At 38.3% G+C, this 19497-nt stretch overlaps 1 long non-coding RNA gene across 2 annotated transcripts in view; it reads left to right on the top strand.

Moving 5' to 3' along the window:
- The window catches only part of LOC309843937, a 138348-nt gene extending 129443 nt beyond the window's left edge, over positions 1-8905 (top strand). Inside the window, exon 4 of one of the 2 annotated variants that reach the window (XR_014300423.1) lies at positions 8490-8905. This is a non-coding gene — a long non-coding RNA (uncharacterized lncRNA). Of the gene's footprint in view, positions 1-3015; positions 3812-8489 lie in introns of those variants that run through there. The other variant, XR_014300424.1, reaches the window with a different exon arrangement.
- The last annotated feature ends 10592 nt before the right edge of the window (positions 8906-19497 follow it).

Raw genomic sequence — 19497 nt, 5'->3', positions numbered from 1 at the left:
AGTTCTTCCTCTTCCTTCTCCACCAAGTTATTTACCTCTCTCTTTAGAAACCCAACTTTCATAACATTCTTCCGATTTGTCCTATGTGACCCTTATCTCTACTAGGAAGGACTTAGTAAGTGTTTTTTGGAGCGCAACTCTTCTGTGATACTTTGGGTAAAAGAGTTTCGGGGGCAGCAGGATGGCTCAGTGGGTGAAGCCTCTGCCTTCGGCTCAGGTCATGATCTCAGGGTCCTGGGATGGAGCCCCGCATTGGGCTCTCTGCTCAGCGGGGAGCCTGCTTCCTCCCGTCTCTCTGCCTGCCTCTTTGCCTACTTGTGATCTCTGTCTGTCAAATAAATAAATAAAAATCTTAAAAAAAAGTTTCATAAATAAAGAATGGAGGGGAATGTTGCTTTTATTATATCCCTCTGAGAGACTAACAACATGACTTAAAAGTTTTGCTGTTAAGAAGCTTATCTTGATTAACTTATTTGCTCGCACATTTACAACCCTAGGAATGGTTTTGTGGAATGTCTCTAGGAACCAACTACTATAGCTGTGATATTTGGGTAAGTTTGCAGCTATCATTTTCAGGGTTTTTAATCATTCTTTCCCCATTTGATACAAAGTTCTTCAGTTTTGTTGTCCTATCTGGCCAAACATCCACATGTACTCTGCTCAAAGCAGGCTTTTATTCACATCTCCCAAATGAAAAATGGAAAGTTACTGTGGCAGACCTAGAAGTTGTCATTCCTATCTAGATTTGAAAGATTCCTCCTATTTTTATAAACAGGACCTAGCAAGTCTGTCCTCTATGACCTTGTCTGTCGCTTTTTAAAATTCTCTAGTCACCACCTTAGTCACAAATGCTGCTAAACAAATTCAACTTCAAAGCCTTGTCATGGGCCTTGTATTTTAGTTCCTATTACTGAAGTCTGGCCTTTCCCGCGTATGCAAGGCACAGCTGGTAATGATGGGGACCAGATGATGGCCCAGCAGCACATTAAAGGTTTTTACCAGGATGTGGTTTGATGGTTTTGCTTGGGTATTTTGTTGTTGTTATTTTTCTTCCCCTGGAATGTGAGTTGTGGCCAAGAATTATTTCCCTGATTACATTTTTGCTATCCCTCTACATTTGGAGAGTTGGAAAATGTACAGAGACATAAGGAACATGCTTGTAAACTGCATCTCAAGCTTACTAATAAACTTTTGTACAGTGACTTTTAGCTGTGATCTTCTGTTTATTCAATAAATATGCTTCTGTTATATCCAAAGTATCATGAAGATATCTTGGTCTTATCACTTTAACCAAAGCATCATTATTCTAAGTTTTAAAAAAATTTAAATATGTATAGGTATGATTCTTCGAATATTATAGGACAAGTGTCCAACCTTACGCTGTATGTTTGCATCTTAATGTGGTGGAATGTGCATAGGTATAGGATCACTGGTTAAAGTGTACTGTGAACAACATATAAGATATTATTATTTAAGGTATTTATTGCATTTTTATCATTATGGAATCATCACGTGTTCATTGTAAAGAATTTGAACAATATGGAAAAGGACGAGAAAGAAATTTAAAATGATCTATTATCTCACCACCATGTGTATCTTACTTTCTATTTCATGGGGTTGATGGAAAAAACAATGGGATAAGTATAATTGACACTAATGTCAGCATTATAATTAAACAGTTTGCCTATTGGTAATATTTATCATACACAGAACCTGTTACTAACTTCACATTCAGAGGTTTTTAAGGTTGGAGCTCTTCTGTTCTGAGACGCCTTTCTTCCTTTCCTGCCCCTCACCATACTGATACTCTCTTTAGGATATTTTTACCAGTCCCCAGACTTCGAACTACATCTCTCCCAAAGGTGTATCTCTAACCGTGGCCACTCCCTGGAATCTTAACTACCATTTTAATATCTCAATTTAGATGTCCAAGAGACCTCTCAAGTTGAAAACCGAAGTGAACCCCTGATGTTCCTTTCTTCAGACTTTTTTACTCTTAATGTGGAGCATCACATCCATCCAGATGCTCAAATCAAAACCTGAGAAGTTGTTCTTGGTTGCTCTTTTTCCTTCCCCTCTTTCCCTCATCTAGCATCTGTGAGTCTGGAGGGAGAAAGATTTGGGGTAATGCAGATTTGCCTGGGCCAAGTCATTATTAAAGAATTTCTATAATTTATAAATTTATAATTTATATATATATATATATATATATATATATAATTATAATTTATAGAGGTCAGTTCTCCCTATGCTAGAAGCAAATGGTCCTGTCAACTCCTGTGCTGGGGGTAGGCATGGCTTTGGCAGAACAAATGTTTTCCATATTGGAAAAAAGGAAAAACCCTTTTGGATGTCCCAGCAATATGTAGCAGACTTCAATAATTGCTGTTTTGGCAGCAAAAATGAACCCCAATGCTGAAATGTTCAAGCAGTGGTCTTTTGAGTAGCTGCCAATGAAGAATGTTCACCAGGTTGGACAAAAATCAGACTTCCCATCAAACCAAGAAATTAGGGGAACTTGGGTCAGAGAGATCAGAACTGAGAACAGTAGGTTATCTTTTGGGGTGATATGTTAATCCATTTCCCCTCTTCTTCCATAAGGCACTTGCTGGAGTGAGCTGTTGGAAGGGAGTTGGGGGAGGGAAATGGAAAAGGAGTGGAAGGAAAGGAAGGTAAGGATACTCTGGTTCAGAGCTTCTCCATGGGGCTGTTGACCTTTGGGAAGGATGGTTTGTCTTGGTGCAGACTTCACTGCACACTGGAAGATATTTAGCGTGTCTGACCCTGAATGCCAGAAGTAAATGCTAGTAAATGCCAAAGTGCCCATCAGTCATTGGGATAAATAAAAAGTGTCTACAATTCTATGAATATGAAGCAGCCCCAACTTCCTTGGGGTTCTTGGAATCTATTAGGAAGGAGAGAACACTTAAGAGAGATTTGAAGCAATGATGTATGTGTGTATGCGCTTGTGTGAGAGAGAGATTGGTGGCTAAGAAAATGCTCTTTTACCATCAGGGGTGGTCAGACAGAGGAAGATGTGGAGACTTATTGGATCAAGAGCAACGCCTACTTCAGGATCCTCAAGGATTTCTAACACAGGGCAGAGTGTCCATTGCCAGGGTCCTATGGGAGAATGCCTTCAACCTCAGCTGACAGCAATTTCTGAGGCCCAGCCAAGATTAGATTTATTTTGCCATATGTATCTAAAATGCTGTTTGAGTAGGATTCTCTTAAAAACCCTTAAATAACTAGAGTGTGTGATACATATGAACATCTGTGATGTCATTTTCTTTGTGGTAACATTCCACTGGCCTGAGTAATACTGCCTAAAAACATATGCTCTAGCTTCCTACAGCCTGTGCTTGGGGCCAGGAATCACTTTGCTGATGACACTTATATAGAAAGATATGTAGAGGAGAATCTTAGACAGCTTAGACTCAAATCTCCTTAGAGTATTTAATCTTATAAATACACCATCATGTAGCATCCCTTTGGGCTGGTCATTTTACTTCTCTGAACCTATCTGTTTTCCTATCTGTTAAACAGGGCCATTGACACTTACTCTGCAGTGTTGTAGCAAAGAAGGGATAAAATTATTATGTAAAGTATCTGATACACATTTTGTGACTCAATAAACATTAATTCCGTAATTGGCCAGATAGTCAACATAATTACCTGGCGTAAGGAAATTCCTTTGGGCTAAAGACATTATAGAGTTTTATAAGTCTGTGTTCTTCAGGTACTTTCCAGCCTTCCTCTTGACCTACTCATGATTTTGCACAGCCAGCATTAGACAAGTTAGAATAATGAATCTTACCCTCATCTGGTTGATTACACATCACATCACACTACAATTTAAGCTGAAACATCACACATATGGGGGGGGGTGTAAGCAGGTCCCATAATATTTATAGAGCCAAAGGAAGGTCACAGTATGCATTTCAATCTGGGCGTCAGATGCCAATTTTGTTCCAACCAGTGGGTGGAAACAAAGAGGAAGGGGAAAAAATTCCACTAAACTGATTTGTGCTTCAAGCAGCTCCAGCATTTATATTCTCACTGCGTGACTGAGAACGTGTTTGCTCTCATATAGTGTTTGCTCTCATATAAGGTAACATTGTTGCCAAAGACTTCTGAATTATCTGTGAGAAACGCAAACAATTAGAGAGATTTCTTAAGAGGCATGCAAAAGTTACGCAAGTCAGAAATGCCGGTAACCATATAAACATTAAGATGATAAAAATGAAGTTGGGATCCATGTAATCAGACATAAAAATGGAACAGGCTATTGAAGGTGCTTTTTCTTGCACACAGCCTTTATTATTCAGAAAGTTCCACCTCTTTCCCCCAACCCCCAGTTCTAGTTTCTTCCTCATCTTGTCGCAACACAGCCCCTGTACTCTCCTCACTCGATGTCCCTTAGATCACTACTAATATTCCCCGTATCACAGAATGGATATTAAAACATGTCTTTATAAGTTTACATAGAACATGAACCTAAAAAAATAATTACAAGAATCGCTGAAGCAAAAAATGTAGCAAAGTCCCAATGTTCTCACTTACTAATTAACCCAGACAAAGGCGCACTTTCCAAAACTGCTTTCATTTCATGTAAGAGTGCCAAAATTAATGAACTATTTAACTAATTTACCTCAGCTGGAGTCTCAAAAATGTGGTACCTAGTTCTTAGGAGAAGCACTTTTATTTTTTTTAATAGAAGCAGAGAAAACTGGGACATGAGCCAATGGCTTCTGCCTCTCTTGCAATATTTTCTCTCCTGGCCCCGAGGTTAAATATACTCATCACAGACACAGGCACAGACATGGGTGACCTCTTAGGGACTGAAAAAGGAATTAGAAACAGCAAAAGAGGCGAAAATAAACACTGGATCATTGCTGAGATTTGTATCATATTTGAGCAAAATAATCATAGCTGAGCATGAACTGGATACTTACTATATCTTGTTGAGTCCCAGTGCTGAGTGCTTTACAGGTGTTATTTATCTGTTCCTCATACAGCTCTAAAAGGTAGGTATGCAGTGATGATAATAGCAAACATCCAAGTAGCATGTGTTATGTGTTAGGGAAAGATACCGGTACTTTGTAAATATCAGCTCATTCAGTCTTAGTAACAATCATGTGGAACAAATACTACTAGCATTCCTATTTTACATATAAGGAAATTGAGGCACAGGGAATTTCAGCAATTGGGCAAAGATCATAGGAAATAGTGGACCTAGAATGTGAACCCAGAGAGAGTTGGTACCAAATAGTGCAGTAACCACCAAGCAATAGTGTTATTAGCCTAAATTTCTCCTGGGTTAATTTATACCCAATGTCTTCTAGGTTGCCAAGATTAATATTGCTGAGAAGAGAGACTAGAGTGACCCCAGTTAGGGAGGGAATGAAGAGTGATATACGGAGAAGATGGATAAGGATGTGCCCTTTTGAAGGGCACGTGCGTGCACACACACACAGAGGCAAAAAAAAAAAAAGGAAGGTGAGGGGAAACCAGTGAACAAGCACCTAACTGGAAGCGCACGTGGTGTATTTTAGGTGGGAAAACACTCCATGCCATTACAGTGTCTTCAGCCTTGATTCCTGAGGGATGAATTCCCTAGTTGCTTAGTGGCAGCAACTGTGTGCGAACAGCCACCGTCTTTTATCTAGACTGGATTCCTAACTGCCATTCATGTTCTTCTATCATTCTTTCCCCCACCTAACAGCCAAGAGTGGGAGCATTTAAAAATATAAATCAGATTATGAGGCTCCCCTGTTGGGAATCATCCAAAGCCTTTCATCTTCCTTAGAATAAAATGCAGACTTCCCACCCTTGCTGTTCAGAGCCCTGCGTGACCTGCCCTTTGCCTAACTAGATGGAACAGTTTAGTCTTGAGAAGGATATTACCCCATGGATATACATTACTTAGCTGAAAGTATCTTCTGTAATATAATATTCTTCACTACCACACGTGGTGGGGAAATTTACATTTACCTGCTCAATAGTTTTTGGAAATTTAATTGAAAAATCACTCAGGTTTTTTTTTTTTTTTTTTTTTTTTTCCCTCAGATAATTATTTAATTCTAATGTTTGCCCCTGTGCATTGCCCCACAGCTGTAAAGTTCATGGTTGTAAAATCACAGCTTGGTTTCAGGATACTAAGCCAAAAGTACATAGCAAATCCTTTCTTGAAAAGCAGTAATGCACACATTGCATTGGAAATATCTTTTAGAGTAGCTTCTGAACAAATTATATGTCGACTGGGAAGGAGCTCAGAGTATGCCACTTCTATAGAAGAGTCTGAGCTGAAGGCAATTGAGAATCAACAGATGCAGAAAGAGTTCTTGCCTTCCTCTTATCTGCCTGAAAGCAAGGCCTAAATTTCCCTTTGAGAAAGGAACTCCCCTCCATTTTCCCACCCACATATCAAGAGAGAAGAACAATGCTTGTCTTCAAAAATGGGAAGTCCACACCAAGATGAGTTTGTATAAACAGACCTTACTAAAATAGGCCCTCTATTATTATTATATTATTTATTATTATTTCCTAGTAACTGCCCCCAAATGTATCATCCCTTGAAGGCCAGACCTTCATTTCTTTGTTAAAAGGGTATATAAACCTCTGAATCTAACTGCTTCTTTGAGTTTCACTTTTTTCTGTAAACTTCTCTGCATGTGAATATTAATAATATATATATACCTTTTTCCGTGTTAAACTGTCTATTGTTCATGTAATTTGTAGGCCACCAACCTTAAACTTTGAGGGTAGAGGAAAAGTTTTTCCTCCCTGACAAATACATTTATACTTGTAGTAGGGTTTTTAACCCATGAGCCACCCAGGTGCCCCTACTTGTAGTAGGGTTTTTAAATGGTTTTTAAATGGAACCAGAAGATATTAAATACCGTAGCACTTCAAAGGAAGTGCTAGACTATAGTTAGAATTAACAAAGTGGTGTCACAAAAACTTAACCTTTCACCCACATTGAGGGTATAACTACTGGGGTTTTCAGAGAGGTAGAGGTGTTTGTGAGCTTTGGGTCTGAAAATTAAATAGAAAAAAGATTTTCTTTTATAGGAAGGAGTGAATAGGACTAGCAAGAACTCTGTGGGAAGCAGGGCAAGTGGGGGGTATATGTAAGCAGACAGCATGATCAGGGAAATTTAACAGGGAATGTTTCTCTAGGGGGTCAGCTGATTCTTGGAATGAACCAAGAAAGGGGATGTTTTGCACCTGACTGCTCTAGTGCTTGCTCAGACTTGGGGACAAGCCCAAGTTTAGGGATGTGTAGGGAGTAGAGAAGCCTGACTAAAGTTTGGTCAAACCGGTTTACTGGGTAATGAACAGTTTTAAGTCCTTGGTCAAAGGGAATTACCAGAAGAGCTTACTGCCTTTTAGAAGAGACATAGTGGACCGGGATCTGCTTTCTGTGTGGGATGTACGTAAACTGAGAGGCTAGCTTAAAGTGGCCTATGGTAGCAAATAAAATAAAATATAAAAATAAATTAAATTAAAATAAAATAAAAGAAGGGAGCTACTATTTAAAGAAAATAATTGCACTTAGAGTTAGTTAAGGTAGAGAATGTTTACCTGGCCTTCTTATGAAAGAGATCTTAGCTAACAGGACCATCTGAAAGAATGAATGGACTTTGGCAGAGAAGCTGATGGTGCTACTAGGTTATCAGAGGCTGAGTGAGAAGGATAAAGATCTGTTTCTCTTTAGCAAAGGAAGAGCAGGTAAGAGATTCTGAGATTCAGGTATACAAAGAACTCATAAATGAACTTCACCAGAGAATGAATGAGTTTGCATTTCTTACCAGGCTTGAAAAGCTCTGTTGCTAGGTCGACACAGTGGTACCAGTCACACACGAACCTTCCTGTGCCTCTTTGCTTTCTTTGTACTCCCCTTCTCCTTCCTAGAAGTCATAAATTGGTTAACAAAACGTGTAAGGAAGGAAAACATGGCTGTTGAAACTGGCTTCTCCGAAGCTTTAAATTAAAAGCAGTAATGGTTCCAAATAACCAAGCAAGGAAGGGAACAGCTTAGAGGAAGAAAGGCATGTATACCTGACTTCAGAAATATTCCAGCCACAAAGTAAAATTACCTAATCTTGTTAATTATTTATCTAAAAGTGCCATCAAAATGAAGGATAAAGTTTCAATATGTAGGTTGCATTTTTATTTATTACAGGTCATGGTTAAAAATATTGGGTGTTCTTTAATCACTGGTAAGGCCTTGCCACTTATTCATTTCTCCATATCACAGTGGAAACAATGATTTGCCTTTTGTTTGGAGAATATTTTTGTTAACATCTGGTTAAGAAATACCTCAGACTGTTTGGAAAACTGTAGAGAAGTGTGGAAACTAAAACAGTCAAATGCCTGAGTCATCCATTAGGATCCTCTTTTTGAATACCTTTGGCTGAGTCCGAATTAACAGAGTATGATGACTAATCACGTCAATTCTCTTTCCGCCACAACATTACCCCTAGGTTTGCATCTCACAGAAGCTTCCTGTTGATCTCTTCTACAATATTTTGAAATCTCAATATTGATTTCTTTTGGAGGAGCTCCCTTGAGATATCGTGCCAACCTCATTCAGTGCCGACACCCAGCTCACTTGAGGACAATCGATGATCTATTCTGGACCTGATCAAATTGCTTGGTGTTACTGTGATTATGCATCCTCCTGGACTGAGAGCAATCAGGCAGCGAATTATCAGGACATTGACAGATTAGCCTCATCAGTTACCTGCTGTGACCACCAGTTTTCTGTATATTAATAAGGAAAAAAATAGCCTGCTGATTGTCATTTAAATTACATGAGGATATATTTGTCTTTCAGAACTCCAAGGCGTTTAAATGTGATGTAAGATCAAAATTCATTAAAGAAGGCCAAGAGATGTTCCAGCAAACATTTCCCAAGAGGTTAAAGTGTAACACTTGCATAGTAGAGTAGATAAGTACATTTTGTGCTTTATCATTTTCAATATGAAACACAATTTAAACCAAAAAACGTTTATGTAAGCATTGACTCTGGGTAAAAGACTATGCTGGGCCCTGTGAATAAAAAGATGTCTTGTGGGCATGTACCTTCCAGTGCACACTGGTGGCTTCTCGATGCCAGGTCTGCAGCTCTTCTGAGAACTTTCTTTGGCCGTGGGACTTGCTCAGTGAGCATGCAAAGCAGGCTGGAAGAATCAGGGGGTTGATGCCCTGGGAGCAGCCCCAGCCAGTGACAAATAGGGGCTTTCTTGGCCCTCAGGTGGGACAATTCTTGGGTGTATGCTGCACCATCTCTTAGAGATACCCAGTAGGACTCTCTCAGTAACCCAGAGTGCTTGATGCTCATTAACTTACCCTACACTGGCTTTCTTCCCTTGCCTGCCTCACTCCTCCACTCTCCTGATGGGTGCTTCCTGGGATCACTTTCCAAATTAACTACCTGCACCCAAATCCTTGTAACAGATTGTGCTTCTGAGGAATTTATCCCAAGAGAGCAGACAAGCACAAGGCAAGTGAAATAACCAGCAAACCATCTAGCTGTTTAAAGTAAGAACAGAGTGTATAAGAGAAATAATAGTAGAAGCAGTAAAGTTTTGGGCTTTACTCTTACTGTACTCTGTGCTAGAAATTATGTAAAGCATTTTTACACATTCTACTGCATTTAATAATTAGAAAACCCCTAGGGTGCCTGGATGGCTCAGTGGTTAAGCCTCTGCCTTCGGCTCAGGTCATGATCCCAGGGTCCTGGGATCGAGCCCTGCATCAGCCTCCCTGCTCAGTGGGGAGCCTGCTTCTCCCTCTCCCACTGCCCCTGCTTGTGTTTCCTCTCTCTCTCTGTGTCTCTGTCAGACAAATAAATAATATCTAAAAAATAAAAAAAGGTAGGTACTCTTATAACTCAGAGGTACAGAGAGGTTAAGATGCTTAAGATCACACATATGTCCAGTTGGGGAAAGGAGAATTCAATTGTATTTCTTTGAGATGCAGAAACTATTTCAAAATCCAGTACTCTTCTGCCTCCCTGATGTTGTATGGTTATTGAATCCCAATTTGCAGAGCTCCCCAGGTGGGGAGCACGGAGTCACTAGGTCCTGAGTCGCCTTAGAAGTTCATGAGACAACTGAGGAACATCAGAGGGGATCCCTCAGGTTGCTTGGTATTCTAACAAGAAAGGAATGTTAACAGTGTGAGCAAAGCTGTGGTCTGGAAACATCAGAGGAACTCCAGCCATCCAGAACCCTACCCAGACACCCCTAGTGCATCTGTAGTCCATGTGTGGCCACTGTTCGGGAAGTAAAATTGGAAGTTTATGTTCTGATTCCATAGAGAGACAAACCTCAGTCAGAGTCTTGGCCCCATCATTACTGTTCCTGAGATTTTGAGTGAGGTGAGTTACCTCCATCTTGGAATCTCGGGCTTATTATTTGAACAATACGAGTTATTTCATGAAGCTGTTGTGTGACTAATTCATTTAAAGAACTTTGCCTTTTGCTTGGCACATTCAACATATATTAGCTGTTATTTATGCAAACCATGTCTTATGCACATGGGCTGACCCTTTTCACATTTCACAAAATTTAGCCTCTTCACAAAATTCAGGTGCACAAAGCATGACATTGTTTTATTGAAGATTTGTGGAACTAATATACAGAATGAATAAAGAAATGAATTCTTGGCAAGTTGTCCTCATAAGACCCGTTTCTCTGATCCTTTCTTACTTAGCTGTTAGAGTCTTGTAAGACTGCCAGGTGGGGAGCACGGAGGCAGTAGGTCCTGCTGGGAATGTACCCTGGCATGTGTGTGATAAGACCCACTTTTCTACTGCCCTAGAAGAAGCTCTAGTGGGAATCCTTCTGAAGGCCAAGTTCAAGTTCATGCCACTGCGTTTGGCATGTATGGGAGTACACAGAATCAGAAGACACATGCTTAGCTACTAAAAGGCAAACTGGTAGAATAATCCACAAGTTTGGTGCTGACTCCAGATGGCTTGGATTTTAACCTATTATAAAACGTTCTTCGATAATACCCTTTATATTAATAAAATACCACTTTTTAAAAAATCTTAAGTGGAATTTGGAACATGTATTTCCACAAATTATCATCCATATACTTGGGGATATTTTTCATTGCAGTGCAAGTTGATTAGGTGTGAAGGGTGTTTTGCACTTAATACCAGCCTTATGCTTGATCTTATGGAAGATTCCAGAGAAATGCAAGCCACATTTCCTTCCCTAAGAAGCCTATAATTTCAGCAGGGGAAGGAAGAGGAGAAACTAGCACATGTTTAATGCAGAGAAGGAAGGAAATGGTGGAGTGGGAATGTTCTAAGGAAAAGGGAATGCAGTGTGAACTTGGGTGTTTAAGATGGTTGTGACTTGGGTGAAAGCCTCAGGTGAAATTCATGAAGCAAGGAGTAACATGGACAAAGGTGGGAGAAAGAATAGAAAGATTTGTGTAGGAGACAGTCAGCATATTGGCCTGGCAGGGGTGGGAATCATGGAAGGTAGATTTGGGAAAGGGAAGTGGACTCTTACTGGGTGGGGCTTTTTTTGCCCAGGGAAGGCAGTAGTACTCTCCAAACATTGTTCCAAGCTACCATCTTTTCCCCTCTATTGATGCCACAGGATCCTAGCTGGTGTCCTGGAATCCAACCTGTACTGCTTACATCTAGTGAAGTAATATTTAAAATACTGAACTAATCTTGGGACGCCTGGGTGGCTCAGTTGGTTAAGCAGCTGCCTTCGGCTCGGGTCATGATCCCAGCGTCCTGGGATCGAGTCCCACGTCGGGCTCCTTGCTCCGCAGGGAGCCTGCTTCTCCCTCTGACTCTGCCTGCCACTCTGTCTGCCTGTGCTCTCCCTCTCTCTCTCTCTGACAAATAAATAAATAAAATCTTAAAAAAAAAAATACTGAACTAATCTTGTCATCTTCCTGCTGATAACCCTTTCTCAGCTTCCCTTTGCTATTGGGAGAAAGACAAGACCTTTAATCTGGCCTGCATGGCTCTTGTTTCTGCTGACCTCCCAGCGTCATCCCACCTCCTTCACACTGTCTTCAGCTCTCCCCCTTTCACACTCTTCCCTCAGGCTCTTTTTCAGTCACCCTGGCCCTGATTCAGTTCCCCAGTGAACCCTTCCACCCCACTAGAAGCTTTGCCTGTGCTGCTGCTTCTGCACAGAAGGCTCTTTCCCCCCACTATCTTTTTGACCTATTAGCCAATCTCTATCTTACATACCGAAGCTCACATAAAAATTTCTGGGGGATGCTTTCCTTAACTCCTCACACTATATCCCATATTGTATGCTCCTAAAACACCCTGAACCTCTGTCTCATAAGACCGTCTCAATTTGTACTTACCAGTTTATTTATTTTCTTGTTCTCATGCCACCCTACTGGACTGTAAACACCAAGAAGAAAGAAAACGCAGCAGTTTGCTCTCCATTGTTTTTCTCGCATGTAGCACAGTGCCTGGCAAAGAGTTAACAAAGATCTCCTAGATTAATGGATGGTTGAATGCATGGATTAGTGAATGATTTGATAGATCATTCACTTGATAGATCATTTGATAATCCATTTGATGATGGATTAGATCAGATTTGATATCTACTTCCTCACTACTATCAAGTTTATTTGAAGAATATTAGTTGCTTGTTTTATTTAAGCTCGCTATGTCTATCTTCATCCAGTTAGTTATTTTAGAACTGCTGTTTATGAGTTGTGAAGCCAATTCTACACCCACCCTTATCTTTCTTTCCTTTGAGTCTTGCTTGTTTTAAAAATGAGGTGAGGAAAGTAAATACTCCAATTTTGTGGTTCAGTTCACATTTCATTTTCTCTCTTATTCTGAGCATCTAAATGGTTTGAAAAGCCAAACTTTTGCATTTATATTGCTGTTTTCATTGACAGATTTCTAAGAGCTTTAAAAACATGTATTGATACTTACACTAGCATTCCAAACTACCAAAATATATCCACATTAAGCTCCTTTTAGATATAGATGCTATTAATGGATTCCCAATACAGTAGGAACAGTTTCAAATACAGATGGAGGTTTTCATTAAATCCACTAAATTGACTAATGGTGAATTCCTCCAAGAGGCATCTGTCACTCTAAATCCAACAACAACGATATCTGTTCAAATAATATGTGGATTTAGGAAGCTCTAGTTTGGAAAACTAAAGGATTTGAAATATTTGCAAAGAGAAAAGGGTCGGATAACATTACTCTGTTGCTGACTTCTTGAGAAATATAATTAAATCTTCAGCTTTACATTTTTTCCTAATGTATACATCCAAAACTATCTACTTTCCATCAAGCACAATTTTTTTCTGTCCCCTGTGGATTTTGTTATGCCATATTTTAGTAATTTTCACTTAAAGACATTTTCTGATTTCTCTTAGAATTTCTTTATTTGACCATGTGTTCTTAACAAATGTATTGTTTCGTTTTCAAGCATGTGACCACTTTCTAGTTATATTTTTTAAAAATTTACTATTAATTTCAGCTTTAATTCCACTGTGGTAAGAGAACATTCTCTATGTGATTTCAGTTCTTTGCAATTTAAGACTAGCTACATGGTCTATATGCAAAAATTTATAATTTTTGTAAATGTTTTGTAGGCATTTAAATACATATTCTTCAATGTGTGTAGTATTACACATATGTCAACTAGATCAAGTTTGTTGTGTTATTCGAATCTTTTATACCCTTCCCATTTATTTTAGTCTGTGTTATCAATTACTGAGAAGTGCTTACTAAAATCTCCAACTATACTTTTGCATTTGTCAACTTCTCCGATTTATTCTGCCAGTTTTTACTTAACTCTATTTTGATGTTATGCTATTAGTGCATGCAGGTTAAGAATTATTGTATCTTCTGAGAAGGATGGCACTTTCATCACAGAATGTCTCTTCTTACCATTTTTCTTTAAGCTCTTTCTTGTGATTTCAACATAGCTATTTTAAGGCTTCTTATTTGGTGGGAAGGGCATTTTACAATTCTATTCTTTTATTTTCAGCTTGTATCTTTACATTAAAGTGTGAGTTCCAAACAGCATATGGGTTTTTTTTTTTAATCTGTACTTTTTTTTAAGATTTTATTTATTTATTTGACCGAGGTCACGAGTAGGCAGAGAGGCAGAGGGGGGAAGGGAGGGAAGCAGGCTCCTTGTGAGCAGAGAGCCCAGTGCAGGGCTGGATCCCAGGACCATGATCTCAGGATTCTGACCTGAGCCAAAGGCAGAGGCTTAACCCACTGAGCCACCCATGCACCCCCTCTACTTATTCTTATAGTCTTTGTCTTTTAATTAGAATATTTGGTTTGCTTACCTTTAATACATTTGTTGATATGTTTGAGTTTTCTCTTTGTCCCGCCTGATATTCATTCCTAGTTTCTCTTTTCTAGTCATCTTTTGGGTCCTTGTATTTTATTTTTCCACTTCTTTCTATTGGCTTGTTAACACATATTCTTTCATTTCATATTCACTAATTTCATGAATATTCTATTCATTTAGTGGTTACACTAGAGATAATAATGTGTGTCCTTAACTTTGTTAGTGTCATCTGTAATTTAGTACTTTTAAACTTCCTGACAGTGCAAGAATGTTAAAACACTTGAACTCCATTTAAGTTTTTTTATCTTTTTATGCTATTCTTGTTCTGCATTTCAATTCTATCTATATTTTAAATCTAACATGCCATTTTTATTGTATTATAAAGTCAATAACAACTTAGATTTTTCTTGCGTATTTACCTCTTTCTGCATTTTTTGTTTCCTGCAATTCCGTATCTCCAACTGAAATAATTTTTCTTCTACTTGAAACTTCTTAGTATTTCTTTTAGTCTGGGTCTTCTGGTAGTAGTTTTTCAATGGGAAATATATTTATATTGCCTTTATTTTTTCTTTGCATTTAAAAAGTTTTTTTTATTTTGCCATAATTATAAATTTACAAGGAGTTGCAAAACTGGTATAGAGAGTTCCCATGTAACCTTTAACCAGTTTCCTGTAATGGTTGTGTTTTGCATAATTATGATAGATAGAATTTTAAAGTTGTCTCCCCCAGATTCCCATAACTTAATTATCAATTAGATACTGCTGTGAAAGACCTATGCAGATGTCATAAAATTTATGGATCTTAAAATAGGGATAGTATCCTGGATTGTCTAGATGGATATAATCTAATCATTTGAGCCTGTGAAAGCAGAGAAATTTCTCCAACTGAAATCAAGAGAAGCAAAAGAGGAATGAAGCAAGAGGAGAGGTCAGAAGATTCAGAATGAGAAGGACTTTACCTGCCACTGCTTCTCTGAAGATGACAAAGGAGCCCATTAGCCAGGAAATACAGGCAACCTCTGGAATCTAACAATGACTGTAGCCAATAGCCAGCATGGAAGCAGAGATAGATCTGCATCCTACAACAACATAGAACTGAATTCTGCCAATAACCTGAAGGAGCTTGAAAGTGGATTTAACCCAGAACTTCTAGAAAAGAGTTCAGCCCTGCCAACACCTTGATTTTGGCTCCTTGAAGCCAGGAACAGAGAAATTAGCTGAATCGTATGGTGCCCACACTTCTGACCTACAGAACTGTGAGATAATAAATTTGCATTGTTCAAGGCCACTTAATTTAGGGAATTTGTTACTGAAACAGTAAAAAATGAATACAATATTGACTTTACAATATCAAATCTAGGAACTTGATATTGGCACAGTGTATGTGTATGTTCTATGACATTTAGCATATGTAAGTTTATGGAACCACCAATGCAATAAAGATATCATTACAAAAAACTCCTCATGTTACCTTTTTATAGTCAGTCACACTTCCTTTCCCCCATCCATTCCTAATCCCTGGGAACTACTAATTTCCTCTTCTGCTCTATAATTGTTAAAATTTTTAAAATGTTAAATAAACAAAATCACAGGGTATGTGACTGGGGATGAGTTGGGTTTTTGTTTTGTTTTGTTTTTGTTTTCACTCACCATCATCTTGAGATCCATCTAAGTTGCTGCATGTGTCAAATTTTTACTCTTTTTTTTTTCCTTTCCCTTTTCTTTTTCCTCTTTTTCCTGTGGTATAAAACACACAACATAGACCCAACTGTAATTATCATAACTATTTTTAAGTATAGAGTTCAATAGTGTTAAATGTATTCTCATTCTTGTGAAATAGATCTATTAAACTTTTCAACTTGCAAATTTGAAACTCTATACCAGTTAAGCAGCAGTTCCCTTTTCTTCTCTCCGCCGCCCCTGGTAACTACCCTTCTACTTTCTGTTTCCATGAATCTCATTACTCTGAGAACCTCATATAAGTGGAATTGTGCACTATTTGCCTTTTTGTGACTGGCTTATCTCCACATGATGTCCTCAAGGTCTCTCCATGTTGTAAGTAGTCTTCTTTTTATTGCTGAGTAGCACTCCATGGTATAGATATACCACAGTTTGTTTACCCATTCACCTACCAAAGGATATTTTGGATGTTCCCGGTTTGGGCTACCAATATTTGCGTACAGGTTTTTGTGTGGATGTAACTTTTTATTTCTCTGGGATAAATGTCCAATAGCGCAAATGCTAGGTCAGCTGGTAAATCAATGAATGTATAGTTTCAAAGAAATAATTAAACTGTTTTCCAGAGTAGTTTACATTTTACATTCCCAGCAGCAATGTGTGAGAGATCCAGTATCTCCACAAAATTTAGTATTCTCACTTAAAAAAAACCTTCAGCTGTTCTCATAGATGTGTGGTGAAAGTTCACTGTGGTCTTATTTCTATTTCCCTGACAGCTAGTGATACTGAACATCTTTTCATGTGCTTATTTGCCATCTGTACATCTTCTTTGGTGAAATGCTTCATCATCTTTTGCCCATTTTCTAATTTGATTATTTGCTCTTTTGTTGTAGTTTGTCACCAAGTTTTTAATAGTTCTTTAAATGTTCTTGATATAGTTTGTTATGAGATACGTGGTTTGCATATATTTTTTCCTAGTGTTTAGTTTGCTATTTCACACTCGTAACAGAGTCTTTCCACAGCAAATTTTTTAGTTTTGCTGAAGTCTAATTTATCAATTTTTTCTGTATGGGTTTGTGCTTTTGATTTCATGTCCAAGAAATCCTCCCAAAAGGTCTGGAAGATTTTCTTCTATACTATGTTCTTAAAGGTTTATAGTTTTACATATTCCACTTAAAGCCCTGACCCATGTTAAGTTAATTTTTGTGTAAGGTCATTTAGATTGAGGTTAATGATTTTGCCAATTTAAATCCATTATTCAAGTATTTTTTTAGTCATATTCTTTTTCTCCTCTTCTCCTAGGATTGTTACAACACATATATCTGATAGTTTGCTCTATAGGTTTGTGAAGCACTGATCACTTGTTATTTTAGTCCATTTCTTTCTATTGCTCAGATTGGGTGATTTCTGTTATTTTATTTTCAAGTTCACTATTTTTTCCCTCTGTCCTTTCCTTTCAGTTGTTGAGCTATTCAATGAGGTTTTCTGTTTGTTTGTTTGGTTGGTTATTAATCCCTCTTTATGTCTTCTGTTTCTTTGCAGAGACTTTCATTTATTTGCCACAATGTTGTATTTTTTCCTTTGTTTCAAGCCTATTTATAATTACATACCAAAGTATTTTTGTGATACTTGCTTTAAAATCCTGCTCAGATAATTCCAGCATCTGTGTCATATTGGTATTAGTGTCTATTGACTGCCATTTCTTAATCAAATTGATATTTTTCTGATTCTTGTTATTCCAAGTGATTTTTAAGCGTACTTGTAGATTTGGAATTTTATGTTGTGAGACTCTGGACCTTAGTCAAATCTTGTGTTTTACCCTTTTAAGCTGGGCTGGTGGGGAGAGGTGGGTGCCACTTCACTGCTAGGTGGGGGTAGAAGTCCAGTTCTGTATTCAACCTCTTTTGACACTCCAGCAGTGGACAGATTCCTCATTATTGCTAGGGAATGAGGGAAGTTCTGGCTCTCCAGTAGGCTTTTGCAGTATCATGCTGGCTGGAAAGGGCAGAGATGTTTTGGTACTGCTTACCATTGGCTTCCACCAACACTGACACTGTGGTGAGAGAATCAGGGCTGGAGGGAGGGTTGGCCTCATTATACCTGGGAGATGGTAGAATTCCTGGTTCTCCAATAAGCCTCCTCTGATGCTTCCCCATGGGGAGGATACCTCATTACTGATTGGTGGGGGTGGAATTATAGGATCTCCCCTTCCCGCATGGTTTCTACTGACACCACAACTGGAAAGAGGCTTGTTACCAGTTAGTGGGAATGAAAGTCATGTTTACCACTTGGTCTCCCCAGACATCACTGTGTGGGAGCTACAACCTACTTATAGCTATATAAGGTGAAAGTTCAGTGTCCTCAATTGGCCTGTGTTGGTAGACATGAGGTTGGAATCAGGTTTTCCTGTGTTGTTTGCTTTGAGTTGGATGATTCTTATATAAAGTTTTCTGTGTTGCTAGGGTAGGCTGTCTTTTTCCTGGTTGTTTGGTTAGAGGGCAAGCTTTGCTTGAGACTTTGTTGCCTGTACCCGCTGGTGTTCTGTGATGCTTCTTCAGATTGTTTATTTGATTTTTTCCCCACTGAAATAGCTATTGATTCAGATCTGAAATGTTTGTGACATAGATTATGGCAGAAATTGAAAATAATAAGCTTTATACCAATGTCATTATGGAAGGCTAGGGCAAATATTTTCAAAGTTGTGAACTCTTAGCTATCCCAAAGCCAAAATTTTACTAAAATCAGATTTTCTATTTCATGACCATAATGGATAAAATGTTTTTCTTTTAAATCCATGAATAATTAGATATATTCAAGTCAAATATTTATTTGTATAACGCTTTTTATCATTAATATATAATACTATATGAAGTATAATAGCAATTTTCTTGATATGTATCAGAAATCACGAGGGAAATAAAACAACCTGGCAATAAAAATCTTGGATTCAATATTTAGAGCTGAATAAAATATACTCTTTTTTCATTTAATATTTATAAAGCAGTCCAATATCCTGTAGGTGATAGTGAAGAGCATATGGGGGTAGAAAGACAATGGCATTCACCCCATATGAGCCATATGATCTGCATGAAAATCCTTTTGGCAAAATATTCTCAAGTACAGATTGCACATTTTTCCGGTATTTGTTTGTACTTGATTTTTGGGTAGGAACGGTTCTGGAAAAAGGCACCTAATCTTAACATTTCCAAATACCCATCATCCAGGATTTGTTCAAACAAGAGATGGTTCATAATTACCTCAGAGATTGTTGCTCTTTGAAGTAGGAAGAAAAGGCCATAGATGCCAGATTGAGCCATCAGGTACCTTTCTCTCTCCTAAGATCCTCCTGAGTTATTCCCATATAGGGTCATAGTTGGCGGTAAAGTGAATTACCTTATGTTGTTAAATCTTTACAGATTAGTGATTAGAAGTATAGACTTTGAAATCAGACAGAACATGTTTTAATGCTGAGTCCTGCCACTTCT

Source organism: Mustela nivalis (assembly GCF_964662115.1).
Source record: "Mustela nivalis genome assembly, chromosome: 11".
NCBI lineage: Eukaryota > Metazoa > Chordata > Mammalia > Carnivora > Mustelidae > Mustela > Mustela nivalis.
This window is presented reverse-complemented; position numbering and strand designations above follow the sequence as displayed.